Genomic DNA, 15,424 nt, shown 5'->3' on the forward strand with positions numbered 1-15,424 from the left:
GGCTGCGAATGCTGCTGCTCTGAGGACTCTTTGCTCCGTCTCGGCTTAAGTTACATAATCGACGACCACGTAGCTGTCACTTTTACAGGCGTAACGAACAGGCGATAGTCCGAAGTCCGAAGCCGATCTTCGAGGTTGCAAACTTCATATTCGCTCAAGTGTTGTTTTAGCGGGAAATTCTACTGCAGTGGGCGTGTCACCTGTGTGTGTGTGACTAACCGTTAATAGAGTTGCCGCTTATTGCGTAAACCCAGATTTCGTTTCCTGGAAATGATTCCAACGCAAAGTGCCGAGCTAAGCGCCTCCAGCGTTTGGCAAAAAGAACTGTTTGAACTGTTGACAATTTAAGAGAGAGAGTAGATAAACGACTTGACATGCGATACCTAAGGGAAAGTGGTCACTTCAATAACGATCCTCTTCTTATGTCTTCTGTCTAGTCGAGACGATGCTATCTGTGCATAAATCTAAGCGCAGCACTTGAATGGCAAATGGACACTTGAACGTACAATTTTTCTCATGATTGCCAAAGTGCCGAGCTGGTCAATTAATGAGCCGGAGCAATACAACTCGAAGGAGCAATGGGCAATGGCCAAAAAAGGGATTCTACTACAAATAACTGTGGGTCTGTCGTATCCTGTTGTGCACTTGGCTGCAGTTGACACTCCAAATAAAGTGCAACAACGGCAAAAAGATACTTTTTTTACGGCTAGTTATAGATATCCCTTGTTGGACAGACAGTTTGACATTTGTGGACAATCTACAGCCGCTACGTCCTGTGGTGTCCTATCGTCCTGTTAAGCAAACAACAAGTGAACTGAGGCGAGGTTGAGACTTCTTTCTACGCATCAGCTGAGGAGTTGAGCGCTGGGAAAATTTTTGTGCAATCAGCTGTTCCCAAATTTGGGCGACGTTGTGGGAAAATCGGAATCATAGCCGTGTTGTAGGGGATTGAGGGACTATGTCCACGTTCATGTGGATGTCTATGTCTGAAGTGTAGCTAAACCTGTTTGACTCTCCTTGTTGTTTTCTTGGCTTTACTTTTGCTGTTGCTTTTTACTAGCACACTTTTGTAGTATTGGTGGGTCGTTAATGCCCGATTGTGACTTGTTGCTGTTAGTGTTGGTGTTAGCCTTGCTTGTCTTGTCTTGGGCTCCTTTTGTTCTGTTTTGCCTTGGCCAACAAAGAACCTCAGAGAGAGCAAATCATCAAGTGCTGCTTACTGCTGATGATGATGGGAATCTAAAGCAAAGCCAAAGGCATTGCAACATCATTTATCAGCTGCACGAGCGTGGCAAGTGGGCAGTGCTCGGAGCATACCTGCCTGCCAGCCTGCCGTGTGCTGATCTCACGCTTGCCAAACAATAAAGTCAAAGGCCCCTCGACAAACTATCCACTATGCACTATTATAGGGACCAGTGTATATGAACATTACAGGTTGATAGACACATCCCCTTTGCTGATGCTGCTGCTGACCCTAATAACGCCGATTTTATTTGGCATTGTCTTCGTCTTTTTTATCATCACTTGTCTGGGGTGTTACAATTGCAGAATTATTGTCCTGGGAAACGGCTCCACCTACGTTTCTTAGGACCACCAGGAGACAAATTGCTGCATCGTTTGTCGCTCCACGCCTGCGACGTTCATCATTTGTGGCATTTGACTTGACTTTCTTTTCATTTTCTTGGGTATATTCTTCTGGCAACATTTTTTTAGCTCCATATTTCAGTCTCCATTCTATTCTCTCCAATCTTCACACCTATGTATTCGCTTAATATGCAAATAACAGCATGATCAGAGTGGGGGTCAATAGAAGGTTCAACAATTTTTTTGCTACATTCGCCTGGTTGCATTCTCTAGGCATTCTCTCCTTTTGCAGTCTCCATTCTGCAGTCTCCACTCTCCATTGCTATACTCACTTTATATGCAAATAACTTCACGATCACAAGGGAGTAAATAGAAGGCTCAACGAATTTCTTGCTACATTCTCCTGGCTATATTCTTTTGGCTCCATTCTCCTTGCTCCAAACGCCAGTCTCCATTCTATTATATATATTCTTCACTTCTCTGTAGCGTAATATGCAAATAACAGAAAGATCCGAAGGGGGGTAAATAGAAGGCTCAACAAATTTCAGCATGAGACGTTTGCTGCCAGCGTCAGCAGCGACGTCAACTGCGACGACGCTTGGTGCATAAGAAAATTTTGTCCGTTACAGAATCTGGCGCGCAACGTCTATGTATGTGTGTGTTTGTGCCGACTGTGTATGAGTGTGTGCGTGTGTGTTTATGTTTGATAAAATGCGATATGGGCACATTCTCATTCCCATTCTCGTACTCAATAAACCCCCCTGCCTTGCTTTTGCTTTTGCTTTGGCTGGTGCAATGCGCCACAGCAACTACAGCAGAGAGCAATAGAGAGAGAGAGAGAAAGAGAGGGAGAGCAAATGAAAGAGAGAGTGAGAGTGTGAGTGCGAGTGAGAGGTGGCAACAGAACGTGAGTTGCTGCGCGAGCGCAACATTGAGCACTCGGCTCAACCCGTCGTCGTCGACGTCGACGTCGCCAGAGTCAGAGAATATGTGGCAGAGGCATAAACGAGCATAACGTATTTTTGCTGTCGGTGTGGCACACACACACACTCACTCGGATCGAGATTCTTCTGCCCCTGACCATGCCCCGAGTATAGAGTGTCAACATTTAGTCTCGAAGTTGAGGCAATAAAAACCATATAATTGAAAACTCGACAGCAACGAACGAACGAACTACGATGGCAGAGTGCCCAAAAATATCTTAAAGATTAGATGCGTATGAAAGGGGTCTAGGGGCTAGGGGAACCAGAAGGGGTAGGGGTAGGGGCATTGAAAGGGGCTGTCTGGCTGACTGACTGACTGGCAGCCTGCCTCAATGGGGGCAAATGCGAAGAAGAGACGCTTATGATTAATGTGATGGCAAAATTGAAAATATATTTTTACCCCCAAAAACGAACGAAGCGAGGCAATGCCAGCGGAAATGAGGAGGAAGTCGTCGTATGGTTTATGTTGTGCCAAAAGAGTTGGGGTGTGATGCTGTTGCTGGTAATGGTAAATGGTAAATGGTAAATGGTGAATGGTAAATGGGGGTCTGCTCAACATACGGCACAGATCACAAGCATGGAGATTAGTTTGGAGTGCAGTCGCAGTCGCGGCTCAACTGTTTAGGGGGAGTGTGTGTGAGTTTGGTTGTGTGTTGCAAAGGAAGTGGAGTACTGGCTGCCTTTTTGATGTATTCTTGGAAATGCTTTTCATTGTGCTTGGCGCACAATTGTTGAAGAAAGGCTTGAAAGAATGAATGAGCGCCACAATGTGAGATCACTTAATAACTACTCTCGAAAGTATGCAACAAAACGCTGCTAGTCATTGTGATTAAAACAAGTTGTCTTCACGAAGAAAAAAAAAAACGATCTTAAGCTAGGAAGAAAATTTTGAATCAAGGCGAAAATTTTTGGAAATGTAACCCAGAAGATATTTATTTTTAAATTAAGCCCATAATTCTTGAATAGATCTGGAATGGTAATTCTTAAAGAGGAATAAGAGAAATCTAAGGTTTAGGAAACATACTCAATACTCAAAAAGTCTACATTAATCATATTAAATTATTGATAATTACTATTAAATATATTAATTTTGCATATAAGGTTTTTTTGTGAGATTTCAAAATTCTTTCTTTATATTTTTAAGACCTAATTTTAGAAAAATAACAAAAAGTTTATAATTTTTAAAAAGTTGCAGTCCCAAAACAAAATTTTTTATTTCAAAACTATAATTGAAGATTGAAAATTGTAAATTTTTTCTTTAAGATCGATATGTCTTGAAACTTAGGGATTTCAATGCTTTTATTTTGAACTACATTATTATCTCTGTGTTGTTTCATTTGTTTTGCATTGTTTTTGCATAATTATGCAGCAATTGACACTTCATTGTCCGTCTTTATACCTTTGCTAATTAGCAGTGGGCGAATTCTTAGAAGGTTGTGCCCATCAATTTCCAATCTAAACCAATGCACGTGCGAATAATTCGGCAAGTCAAGTTGAAAAATTACCTGCTGTTGCACACACACACACACACGAGACTCCCGGGGAGTGTGTGAAGATTTTTCCCAAAGTCACCATAATGGCAAACCGAGTGTAGGAGAAAGAAAAATGAAATGGGTGCCCAGAGCAATAATAATAATAATAAAATACGAAAATACTGCACAGAGACGAAGACAGCGACACAGACGACGGAGAAGAAAGAGTATTTTGGAAAAGTAAACACGCCAGGATATCAAGTGTACACATGGCTACATTGGATCGTCGTCCAGTGCGAGACAGAGACGCATGCGAAACATCTCCAGTTTCTGCACTGTGCACTTGGCATTGTCCGTTAGAGATAGCCAGAGCCAAGGCACAGGAAAGAGAGTATCGTGGGAATGGGCATTGTGGAATTGTCTGTGCGCTTTGTCAACGGTTCAAGTGTCGCCAAGACGAGACCACTGTCTCCTTGTCTCCCTGTCTCTCGTACTCTCACTTGTTGTTGCTGTTGCTGTTACTGTGTTTTCTTAGACAAATGTTTCCAATTTTTTGTTGTATGTGCACTCACACACTTGCACACTTGCCTTCACACAAAGAAAGTGCACGCGTAGTTGTAGTACGCGTTTACCATGCGACCAACAAAATCTTCATTCCATAAAAATGTGTTCAAGTGGTCAGCGCTGGGAACGTCTTGAAAACCTTTGTTTCTTGCCAGTCTAATTTGTGCGCACCGCCGTGGACACTTGAGTCGGTGAAAGGACACGATCCCGGCACAAAAGTGAAAGAGTAACCCACTCTGGGTCGTTGTTCTATGGGAACGAAGTGAACGTTGCAGAGAAAGAGAGAGGGCAGCTGCATTTGGCGTGCGTGGGAGTCAATTTTGCTAGGGCCAAACGTGGGCATGATGCAATAATGCAATAACTTAATAAATATTGTCATCTCTGAAACGAGAGACCAGGGTTCGCTGCGATTCCCACGACTGTGGCAAGGTGTCAGTTAAAAAGGTCAAGTCCACTGTTATTTTTATTTTGGATTTTTATTAAAGAAAATGTAAATTTATTTATTTTGAATTTTTAACAAAAATTTAATTATAATAATTATTAATCATTTTAATAAAGTTTTCCAAAAAATTAAACTTATGCTCACAGTTACGAGCATATTTATAATATTGTATATTCCCATTTATAAGTTTCTTTTATTTAAAATATTTAAGAAAAAATAACAATATTTAATATTTATTATATATAATATATATTATATTAGGCTTCTTCTTTTTTAACTTTCAAAAGTTCAATTGATAGTGAAAAAAGTTGACATACAATTTCTTATTATTTACTTAAGAAATTCTTCGTGTCCCAACTCAATTAATTGTGAATTAAATTGTCTAACCCCAAGAGACGTGTATTCTGTTATCAACTGAAATATTTTATAAACATTTTAAATGAACAGCTTTTAATTTTAATTATTTTTATTTTGGAATGGATTTTCATTTTATATGCTCAACGAGTTCGCCGTTCTCAATTCTGTAAGGTTTGTGAATGAAATTGCTTAACTCTTTGGGGATTTTTAATCTGTCAGCAGTTTTTTATTTTATTCCCAAGTGACCTATAATATTTTCTTAATGCACAGCTTTTAATTTTTTTTAAATTTCCTTTTTTAATACACTATGAAACATGAAATTTAAATAGCTTATCACATGGCACATGTTTTTGTGTAAAAGATTTCATTGTTTTCGCTTTGATAATGAGACTTATCTTTCTCTTTGTCAAATACTAGAGGAAAAACGATTGAAACGACACGTTCTTTAGAAACACTTTGCACTTTAACCTGTTGCATAGTTATCGCTAGGATTAGAGTATAATTTACAATCCATTCGTGGACATTTATGAGCATTTACACTGACTCTTCCGGTCAACTCTAAGAGATCGCACACGTGTCATAAATCATGTAGAAAATCGCCTTTAATACTGGCTGCTGAGATATGAAAAAAGGTATAAAAAGTAACGACAAATATTGCATGAATGAAGTGAATGGGAATGGACATGCAACAATGTTGGTAAGACTGCACAAACATTTGAAAGTTTGTTGCACCGCTATTTGCACTAAGATAAATTTCACTTTTGGTCATATCGATAAGCGGGGAGCTGAGCTGCGCTGTGTGTGTGTGTGCGGGTAGGTCGATAGGGCATCACATATGGTTGCAGATAAAAGCGGAGGCAGCCACCAAATAAATGGATGTATATATGTAGAAATAATGTTGTCCACAATTTGGTGGAAATTGTGGAAGGAATGCAAGGAAATCAGCGCTGCTGATAAAAAGTGTTGGAAACGAATGGTATTTGACTAACAAACAGCGGGCGTAGATACTGAGTGCATACACAGATATAGCAACAGCTACAGCTAAAGATACAGCGCAAAAGATACAGATACAGTGCTATGACTACAGATATAAACATTGTGTGTTGTAGGCAGAAGTGTGCAAACATATTTCAACTTATTTAAAAGCGCGTAAAAAGTCGATAAATGTCACTTATCTGTTTGCCGAAAGTCAATAAAAAGAGCTGCCAGGCATCTCCCTCAGAGGCAGTGCGAAAGAGCGAGTAAGGGAGAATCGCAGAGCGAGAGCGAGCAGCAGCGGAAATTGACGTTGGCATTGGCAAAATGCGAACTAAGCATTAGCGCCAGCTGCAATTATGTGACGTCATAAAGTTATCGTATTGCCGTCTCCGTCTCCGTCTCTGTTGTTGTTGTTGTTGTCGTTGCGCATACGCCCCCTTGTCACCGCCCGCATCCTCACTCATACACACACTGCACTGATAAGGCGCGTTTTATGAATGAAAATGATTTTTTATTGCCTTTTGTATGCAAACATATATTTAACGGGCATTTCAATAGCTTTAACTGCTTTTGTTGTTGTTGTTTGTTGCTGCCGCAGCTTATCAATGGACATTTCAAGCATTTCGCTTTGCAGCGAATCACGAGCTGACGACTTGGCGGCAAGCTGCACACAATTCTCTTTGAAGAAAGCTGAGCAATCGACGCTTCGCGTTTGCCACTGACCTTGAATGCCACCAACTATATATATATATATATCATATGAATATGCATTCATCTGAATATGTGAGTGTGTGTGTGCACAACCGATATGCACAAACATTTCGCGGTGTATGTGTGTCAGACGTGTTGTTGCCAAGTGTTGTGTGTGTGTTTGTATTTTTTGGTGGCACAAAATCATATTTTATCTTACTGCGGAAATGCTCGCGACGTGCCGCAAGTAGAATCGCAAACCGTCTGCCAATTCGCTACAATTTCAGTCATTATCAGTGAATACACTCACATTCACATTCACATACTCATATGCATTTGATTTTATTTACTTTTTTCAATATTTACTAAGCACGGCGCGTGCTTCGGTTTTGAATGAGACAAATTATGCCTACATATGTTTGTGTGTCGCATTTCTATATAAACATATTTATTCGCAGGGCATATGCAATATGTGCGATACTCTATAAGAGTTGTAGATAGACTGTTTCAAATTCTCTATCAATCTGAGTGAACCTTTTGTTATCCGCTAACGAAATCAAAAATTTGCTTATTCAAATTTGTGTAGGGTACAAAAAATTGGTATCGTTGAACGATTGCTCTATTTGCTGACCGTACATTGACTTACATAAATAAGTTTGTTATTCTTGTTGTTGTGATGTTCTTTTTGCATACTACTTCCATATCTAACATATATATCGGCCAGCCAGCCAGCCCAGCTGCGACCATTTACTTTTGATTCTCAAATATTTAAATGATAAAGAGATACAATACTCACTCACTCAGTGTGGATTCTAAGAAATTTGTCGGCGATCTATAAATACATATTTGAAGGTCTTGGAGAGCACATTCCGGCATACCTTTTATCGTATCCTAGGCATACTTTTCTATCTATGTATCTCTGAATGGTTTCTGATTTGTGTGGCTCTCTCTCAGCGGTTACAGACACTCCTTTTATTCCATTCATACGCGCGCCCAGTTAAATTAAAAAAAATACCATTCATTGAATAGTTTGTCGTTCCCAGAAGTGGAAGGCACTTAGTTTCTCAGTGTCCCTGGACGCGATTTTGTTGTCCACAGTGCACAGTGCACAGTGCACTGTGTGGAATTGTTTCTCGCGGCCACTTCAAACTGGGCATCACATCATCCAAGCAACCACTCTAGATATATATTTTATTATATGCACCTCGAACAATGCCATTATGGGTTATGGTTGTTACTCGTAACCTGGAAATTATCTGAGAAGTTCAGAACAAAAGTGTTAAAATTGCGTAGAGAAATTTTGTTTGGAAAATATGAATTACAAGCTATGCAGGCTTTAGGTGAAGCCTCCGCTGTGCCTTTCGCTGTTGTCGCTGCACCTGAAGTGTTACCTGCGGTGCTCTGCTGGTCTCTTGATGCTCTTTCTTACATAAGTGGTTAACTATCGATTGGTCATTGTAACAGGTTGCTTCACCTCGTTTTTTTTTGTCTTAGACTACTGTAAAAAAAGTCAAGATTTTTGAGGAGGTGTTAAACAAACAGCAGCTCGGTCTGGCACTGTGCAGAAATTGTCAATGACGGTAGTCAGTAGTATCTAAGGCACTTTAAAGAATTTTCATTCATCTAAGAGCACAAAGATATCCAGGGAACAGCTTCAGAAGGGGGTAATCGGTATATAAAGAACGCTTTATTAGCAAAACTGCTACTTGAACTCTACAAAGGAAGTGCATTCATTCCTTTCCTTGAATTTGCGATAAAGGAAGCGTGGCATTCAAGTTTGAAAATATTCTCCATAGATATTACAGAGTAGAGAATCAATATGGCGAAATTCAGTATCCTTTAAACTCTAAAATCAACTTTAAAAAACCAATAAACAATCAGATGGACGTAGCACAAAGAGTAGCTATAAATCTACAGCCAATAACCCAACTTAAAGACACATTTCGACTGCATTCAAACAAGTGTCTTCATAAGTTACAACTTTAAGGATTTATTCTTTGTTTTGTCACCTTTTTTGCCAATGTTATTTCATTCATTAGAACGCAATACACCTGTCAATAAAAAACCAATAAATAAAGCAGAGTGTGTTAAAAAGCAATTCCTAACAATTAATGGCAATAAAATCACATTAAAATTGCAACAGAGCAACGCCCAACTTTAGTGACAACAACACCAACAATAATGGCAACAACAATTGCTTTATACACAACAACAACAATTACAACAACTACAAATTGACAACAATAGATTAAAAAGATGTATTGTCTAGTGTTTAGCAGCAGGTTGCAATGCCGCGCTATTCAAAATAACTCGTAGTTCATTGAAAAAGTGTCACATTGTGAGTGCATCGAGACGTGTAGACTTCTATATGGAGTAGAGTATAGTGTAATCGCATCGGCAAATGAACCAAATTATTGGCTACAATGGGCGTTGCAACAACAACAGTAACAACAGCAGACACTCGACTTCTTGTTGCACGTGCGTGAGGCAAACAATTGGGCCGCAAAATGCAATTGTGTCATGTACGAATTGTGCTTCATTGTACCTTTATCTAATGTCCTGTTGCACTGTCCACTGTCCACTGTGCACACAGGCACACAGAAAAACACACTCTGAAATCAGCGATGTGAAAATTTCTAAAACGTGATTCTCTTGTCGTGTCGTCTGTATATTTTTTCCGTTTTTTTTAACTGAAAAGTTGGCGCATTGTTTGGCCAGTTCATTATGGGTACTCGCCATGTAGTTAGGTTGTTTTTTCGAGCTGAGCTCTATTGTTGAGCATGGAGCGCATTTTGAGACACGTACGCGAAGAGTTATCGCATCGCAAACTCGGTTTAGACAAGCAACGATTTTTGTGTTTTATTTTTTGCCGCCAAAACTTGTCTGTCTAAAGCAATGACAAGGCAGAGGAAAGGAAGAAGGAAGCTTTGCCGAGTTTTGCGCCTGCGGTCGACTGCCTTTTTAGTGCCCGACCATTAAACTAATTTATCACCAATATAGCGCAATATCGTAGGGCTGCTCATCTGGGACTGGGACTGAGAATGGGAATGGGACAGGACAACCCTTTGCTTTGTGGGAATTTGGGTGCACTCGTAACATATTTCAAATGTGATGTTGCCAAGGCAGCAGCGTCGTCGATCGGCTTTTGTGTCTATTTACCATAATGAAAACATTTTCAAATATTTTATGCAAAGTTGTGTTGTGTTTGCTGCAAGGCACAGCACAGCACAGCACAGCGCCTTTAGACATGACCTTTGGCTCAACCTCAAACGCTACCCCGCGGTGCGCTGGAGCAGGAGCAGCAAGGATGCGCGCTTCGATATCCTGTCTGGGAATTGCAGTTGTTGCTGCTGCTGCCAATACCGGTTAGTAATTTGCGATCTATGAACTAGTTCCTTCACTGGGCTGTCATTATGTAGATTTGTTTCTTGGTTTTTTTTCTACTTCTAGGCAACTGTCACTGGATGATCTCTCGATCCTATTTCTGCCCCAGCTAATGTCTTGTCGTTGTTGCCGTAGTTGTAGTTAATGTTGTAGTTTGTTTGTTGGGCCATCAACTATAGATTTTCTCACAGGAAGTATGAACTGCCATTGCCATAAAAACGGCTGGAAAGCACAATGAGAACTGATAACGATCCATGGCACAAAAGTATCCAAAAAGGTAACAAAAGCGGCAAATTGGGTTGTGAAAATCAAAGCAGCAAAATATCCATTTGCAGGGCCAGAGTTGTTCGTCCTTGTTGTTCTTCTGGTCGTGTTTGCACTGGACTATTTGGCTCTTTGACTGTCTAAGCCGCAGGTACAAAATGATTAACTTCAATGCCGTTTTGAAGATCTCACCGCAATTAGGACGGTGGCATCCTAATAAAAAGCAATCCGCCAGGATCTAGTGCAACCCGAACAGGTTAGAGGTTAGAGGATTGCAGCTGATAATGGCAAAGAATTGCGTCGTCACACAGGTTCCTTTCGCCCCCTCAGCCTCAGCGTCAGCATCAAAAATCCGATGATGCACTTAGCCATTAGATTCTCGCTCGCTACCCTCAATCTATATGGCTGTCTGTCCGTCTGGTCTGTGTATTCTTTTTTGGGGGCGAAAGGCAGCATTATTCTTAACATCAAACAAATAAAGGTCAAAACACAAGCAGGCACAACAAGTTATATATATATATGTTATGTTATATAGAGAGCGAGAAGATTGTAGAAATAAAATTAGTGGTAAAAACGCAGAGAACGACGACGACGGGCCACAAAAGGAGCTCGTGATTTGTTGCAAGATTTCTCTGTAAATGGCATAAAAAAAGAGAAGAAACAGCTCTGAGTTGGCCAGAATGTGGCAAGGCGACAGGCCGTGGGAGCGCTGCTGTGGCTGCCGCGTTAATGGCACAGTCTTGGCATGACGACCTCGTCGTCGCCGTCGTCCTCGACAATTAACACAACAACAATTTAGAGGCACATCCTTGGGAATCTCGAGCACTGAATACAGGGGCCTAGTTTTTTATGAATTGTTCATAATTTTTTCTTTCATTTTTTTTTTGGTTTTGGTTTTGCTCTTCATCGCTTTGGTGGACAGGGGCAGCTCAAAGGCAAGCCGACGATCAGCTGATTTCTAGAGTGTCGAGCGAGTGGGGAGCCCAGACCAAAAGGGAGGGGATTAATTATGTTGACAGGTTTCTGCTGCAATTGAAGTGCCCCTAATGAATAGTGAAAGAAAAAACGTTGGTGTGATTGTGTCTAGCATCAGAATTAACTTTTCCATTGAGCGTTTAATTTTTAAGGGTTTGACGTTTCCTGGAATCTTACGCTGGGAAACTAAAATCTAAAGGATAGCCAGGACTAGACCATTGACAAACACGTACACAATTAACCGGGGAAATTGAAAACCCCAACTCTGATCATTGCATAAATTGACATTTTCCTTGGGGAAATGCATTTTTCGCATAGGAAATGATTTGGCAATTTGATTTTTGCAGACAAATATTTTCGCAAGAAATTTAACAAACAACAATTCTTAATTTTTCACAATATTTTCGGCAAGCACAAAAAACAAAAATTATGAATCAAGCCCATTTCTGTCTCCCGAGACACGATGGCAGCAAAAACAAAATAAAATTCGTGAATGAAAATGGTTTTTGTAACGGGGCAAAAGCAAAACGTCTGATCAATGAGAAAAAGGTGACAAGGCTCAACGCAAAACTCAGCTGGCCTGTTGCGTTTGAATGTCGCCTCAGGTGACAAATCGCAACAAACAGGTTGCAACGGTTGCAACTGCGGCAACTGTGTGTTTTTGCCCTTGCTTCCTTTTGAGCTAGGCACGCACAGAAGACAGAGCACAGACGAGCAGAGATAGAGAGAGAGAGCTGACTGACTGAATGACGCGGCAGGTTTCGTGACCCGGCCAAAATGTGTCATTTCGCACCTCCATAAAATGACGTTGCGTTGGCTTAATGGTTAATGCCCCCTGCACGTTGCCGGCCTTCGATGTTGCATAATGTTAACTGCAACGCATTTGGCAGACCTTGTCTAATGTGCGACTTTCGGCTAAAAGCCGAATTTGCATACGTAATTTTCAATCAATTTTCACACATGCTGCAGTCGGTCAGTCAGCCGAAAGGGTCAACAGGATGTGCAAGGATTAAATATTTACATAACACACTTTTTTGGCGCGCAAAAATCAATGTCAATTACATTTCCTGTGCCGGGCAGCGTGTGCGGCATAAATCCTTCTTGGGTTTATCTGCTGTTATCCTTGCACAGATCCTTCCTGTCGGCATGTCACGTGTGTGTGTCTTGCCCTCCCAAGTGATGATGTAAGAATAACACTTGCCCAAATGAAGTTGTCGACAAGGCCACAAAATTCCTTCTCACGCCTGTCCTGTCAGGTTCCTCTTCCCTTCTTCCTTTTTCGGTTTGATTTTTTTCTAGAAAACCGCGCGGCAATTTCGCTTTAATGGCGCAAAAAAAATAGTGTACGATGGATTTCATTCATGCTCGTGATCTCATTCAGAGAACGGAATTCATTGGAAGCGCTGTAAAAAATCTCTGATATAATACAATGCACAACAATGCTGGCCGAGGCAGGATAATAAGGACACAACTAGCAAAAATCTCTACAAGTACTTCAGGAACAATGCCAGTGCGCGGGCAACAAATTTAAAGGACATTCGACCAACAAATTCTCACGTTCATTTCTCCTCCTCTCACTCCCTCTCTTTCTGTCTCTCTCTTTCGCTCTCAATTGGGTGCACAATATTTCAGTTTTTTTTGCGGCATTTCGCATTGGTTTTTTTAATGTTGGCTAAGGCCCGGCTTAAACCTCAAGTGACCGAGGGTTTGATGATGAGCTCACATTTGCAAAACGAGAAGCGGATGCGCCGCCACTCGGGTGTTCCTACTCATCATCAACATCATCATCTCACGATCATCCGGATCTAGTTCAATATAGTTGTTGTTTCTGTCTCATTTTTTTATTCCCAGTCGTCAATCGTCAGTCGGTGTTACTTTTTTGTGCAATTTTCATGGAATTTTCAACACATAATCGGAAGATAATGCCGTTGATTATCTCAGGAATTTCTATTCATTTGCGTTCTGTTGTGCAAAGTGGCGCTGCTGTTATTGTCCTTGCTGCGGCTTCCGCTTCATATTTCCTACAACGCTGTGTGCGGCAGTTGAGTCCGGTTTCCATTTGGGGTTTGATTCCTGGAAGTGGAGCTGGGAAAGTGACAATTATCAGAGATTATGTTTGACAAGAACATTTAATTTGATTACAAATCAGTGATGAGACGACACTTCTAGTTTTTCATTTTTAGTTTTTCCCAGCAACAACCCTAGACGAAAATCCTCAGCCCGCATTTTGTAGCTGGTCAAGTTTGGCCACAAGTTTTTTTGTCTATGCAAATTATGCAGTTGCGATAAGCATGTTTCATTTGCGTCTGTGTCATTTGTGATGAAGATGAATGATGTAATAATTCCATCATAAAAATCGCTTGCTCAGCCAACATTTCATCTGCAATTTAAACTGACAAGCCAAATAGCAAAAAGGGTTGTTCTCTTTTTACACGCTGCAGCTTTTCTCTCTCTTAGCTGCTGCACGCTTAAAGCTTGAGCAAAAAACTCATAGTTTGTAGTCTGTGGCAGCTGTGTGCGGCGGTTACAACAAGTTTTTACATTTGCCACACAGTGCAGTGTGTGGAAACTGGTTTCGTTTTAGACTAACCCCGAAGATAGATCCCATTTACAACAGCAGATATATTCGTAGTTAGGAGCAGACATTTTCCAGGCAGCAGCTTTCGGCTTTGCCTGATTTTGATTGCTTTCGAATTTGGAATGGTGAGAGAAATCCATTAATATGCTCAGCCAGGCAAAATCCATCATCATAAAGGTAAATCTCTGTTTACCTTGACCCTGCCTCCACATACACATACACACACACACACACATACACACACACACACGCGTGCGACTTGCTGTCCGCTGTTGAGTCGTGCATCCTTTGGATACTTGTTTTATGTCTTCTTCTGATGCGACTCGATTTGCCCTCGACTCACCTTTCGATTTTTTCTTACAACTCTGTTTTCAACGTCGATGAATTTTTTGTTTTGATTGCGCTCTTCGATGTTGTTATTCTTCTGCTTCTTACTCGCTGTCTCGTTGTTGTCGATGTTGTTGTTATTGTAAAGTCAAAGTGTCGAATTGTAAAGATCAGTCACCTTTCGATGCCTAGGTTGGGTATCCCATAGATACATAAACATTTACATTGCCCTCGCCTGTGTTGTTGTTGCTGTTGTTGTTGGTCTGCCCATTGGCTCGTACCCCTTTATTATGCCAGGCATGTCGCGCTCCGCCGTTTCTCTACTCGTATCCGTTCGGTTCTTCTTCTCCTTCTACTCTCTGGCATGCAAGTATTTTTCTCTGTAATCACGCTTAAGCCGTGCCTCAGTCGAAGTCGCAGTCGCTGTCGCAGTCGCAGTTGACTTCGATCTCAGTGCCCCTCTCTATGCTCGTCTCTAGCTGCACGCTTATTTGTTTGTTTGTTTGCTGGCTCCACCAAACTGGTACTGGCATCCGTTTCTTGGTCTTGGTGTTGGTCTTGGACCTCTCTAAAAGTACAGTCCTCGTTTGTGTTTTTCCTGATTTTTCTTTGGGCGCCCATTATGTATATGTGTGTGTACGTGTGTGTGTTTTGTGGCTTGCCACAAGCAAGCAACTGGTTTGTCTAGTATCCAGTATCTCGGCTTTTATATATATTTTTCGTTTTTATTGCCCTTGCCCCATCTTCTATTTCTTAGAATGCTGTTTTCCTTCTTACATATCTGGCGTCGATCAAGCCCCTCTTTGGCTGCCTCGATGGGCCAAGT

General features: G+C 41.1%; 1 long non-coding RNA gene across 1 annotated transcript in view; it reads left to right on the top strand.

Moving 5' to 3' along the window:
* LOC132785357 (uncharacterized) overlaps positions 1–15,424 on the top strand; it is a 95,610-nt gene that overhangs the window by 27,362 nt on the left and 52,824 nt on the right. The window lies entirely within an intron of this gene.

Source organism: Drosophila nasuta, chromosome 2R (assembly GCF_023558535.2).
Source record: "Drosophila nasuta strain 15112-1781.00 chromosome 2R, ASM2355853v1, whole genome shotgun sequence".
Classification (NCBI taxonomy): domain Eukaryota; kingdom Metazoa; phylum Arthropoda; class Insecta; order Diptera; family Drosophilidae; genus Drosophila; species Drosophila nasuta.